This window comes from Styela clava, chromosome 5 (assembly GCF_964204865.1).
Source record: "Styela clava chromosome 5, kaStyClav1.hap1.2, whole genome shotgun sequence".
Classification (NCBI taxonomy): domain Eukaryota; kingdom Metazoa; phylum Chordata; class Ascidiacea; order Stolidobranchia; family Styelidae; genus Styela; species Styela clava.
The window spans coordinates 22677813-22680312 of NC_135254.1; positions in this window are offsets into that span (position 1 = coordinate 22677813).

Genomic DNA, 2500 nt, shown 5'->3' on the forward strand with positions numbered 1-2500 from the left:
GAGCGAAAGACAGTAATTTCGAATGAGCCAAGAAAGAGCGGTGCGGGGCCGGTCGGAGCGCACCCTTTTCTCGGTGGCTGGCGGGCGAGAGAGTGCTGCGTCGCCGGCATCGGCGTCGAAAGAAGCCGAGCCGAAAAAAGTTAAAGTACAAACGTGCAAGCATACTAACCTAACCCTAGGTAAGGCATGTCAGAGCGAAAGACAGTAATTTCGAATGAGCCAAGAAAGAGCGGTGCGGGGCCGGTCGGAGCGCACCCTTTTCTCGGTGGCTGGCGGGCGAGAGAGTGCTGCGTCGCCGGCATCGGCGTCGAAAGAAGCCGAGCCAAAAAAAGTTAAAGTACAAACGTGCAAGCATACTAACCTAACCCTAGGTAAGGCATGTCAGAGCGAAAGACAGTAAACTCGAATGAGCCATGAAAGAGCGGTGCGGGGCCGGTCGGAGCGCACCCTTTTCTCGGTGGCTGGCGGGCGAGAGAGTGCTGCGTCGCCGGCATCGGCGTCGAAAGAAGCCGAGCCGAAAAAAGTTAAAGTACAAACGTGCAAGCATACTAACCTAACCCTAGGTAAGGCATGTCAGAGCGAAAGACAGTAATTTCGAATGAGCCAAGAAAGAGCGGTGCGGGGCCGGTCGGAGCGCACCCTTTTCTCGGTGGCTGGCGGGCGAGAGAGTGCTGCGTCGCCGGCATCGGCGTCGAAAGAAGCCGAGCCGAAAAAAGTTAAAGTACAAACGTGCAAGCATACTAACCTAACCCTAGGTAAGGCATGTCAGAGCGAAAGACAGTAATTTCGAATGAGCCAAGAAAGAGCGGTGCGGGGCCGGTCGGAGCGCACCCTTTTCTCGGTGGCTGGCGGGCGAGAGAGTGCTGCGTCGCCGGCATCGGCGTCGAAAGAAGCCGAGCCCAAAAAAGTTAAAGTACAAACGTGCAAGCATACTAACCTAACCCTAGGTAAGGCATGTCAGAGCGAAAGACAGTAAACTCGAATGAGCCAAGAAAGAGCGGTGCGGGGCCGGTCGGAGCGCACCCTTTTCTCGGTGGCTGGCGGGCGAGAGAGTGCTGCGTCGCCGGCATCGGCGTCGAAAGAAGCCGAGCCGAAAAAAGTTAAAGTACAAACGTGCAAGCATACTAACCTAACCCTAGGTAAGGCATGTCAGAGCGAAAGACAGTAATTTCGAATGAGCCAAGAAAGAGCGGTGCGGGGCCGGTCGGAGCGCACCCTTTTCTCGGTGGCTGGCGGGCGAGAGAGTGCTGCGTCGCCGGCATCGGCGTCGAAAGAAGCCGAGCCGAAAAAAGTTAAAGTACAAACGTGCAAGCATACTAACCTAACCCTAGGTAAGGCATGTCAGAGCGAAAGACAGTAATTTCGAATGAGCCAAGAAAGAGCGGTGCGGGGCCGGTCGGAGCGCACCCTTTTCTCGGTGGCTGGCGGGCGAGAGAGTGCTGCGTCGCCGGCATCGGCGTCGAAAGAAGCCGAGCCGAAAAAAGTTAAAGTACAAACGTGCAAGCATACTAACCTAACCCTAGGTAAGGCATGTCAGAGCGAAAGACAGTAAACTCGAATTAGCCAAGAAAGAGCGGTGCGGGGCCGGTCGGAGCGCACCCTTTTCTCGGTGGCTGGCGGGCGAGAGAGTGCTGCGTCGCCGGCATCGGCGTCGAAAGAAGCCGAGCCGAAAAAAGTTAAAGTACAAACGTGCAAGCATACTAACCTAACCCTAGGTAAGGCATGTCAGAGCGAAAGACAGTAATTTCGAATGAGCCAAGAAAGAGCGGTGCGGGGCCGGTCGGAGCGCACCCTTTTCTCGGTGGCTGGCGGGCGAGAGAGTGCTGCGTCGCCGGCATCGGCGTCGAAAGAAGCCGAGCCGAAAAAAGTTAAAGTACAAACGTGCAAGCATACTAACCTAACCCTAGGTAAGGCATGTCAGAGCGAAAGACAGTAAACTCGAATGAGCCAAGAAAGAGCGGTGCGGGGCCGGTCGGAGCGCACCCTTTTCTCGGTGGCTGGCGGGCGAGAGAGTGCTGCGTCGCCGGCATCGGCGTCGAAAGAAGCCGAGCCGAAAAAAGTTAAAGTACAAACGTGCAAGCATACTAACCTAACCCTAGGTAAGGCATGTCAGAGCGAAAGACAGTAATTTCGAATGAGCCAAGAAAGAGCGGTGCGGGGCCGGTCGGAGCGCACCCTTTTCTCGGTGGCTGGCGGGCGAGAGAGTGCTGCGTCGCCGGCATCGGCGTCGAAAGAAGCCGAGCCAAAAAAAGTTAAAGTACAAACGTGCAAGCATACTAACCTAACCCTAGGTAAGGCATGTCAGAGCGAAAGACAGTAAACTCGAATGAGCCATGAAAGAGCGGTGCGGGGCCGGTCGGAGCGCACCCTTTTCTCGGTGGCTGGCGGGCGAGAGAGTGCTGCGTCGCCGGCATCGGCGTCGAAAGAAGCCGAGCCGAAAAAAGTTAAAGTACAAACGTGCAAGCATACTAACCTAACCCTAGGTAAGGCATGTCAGAGC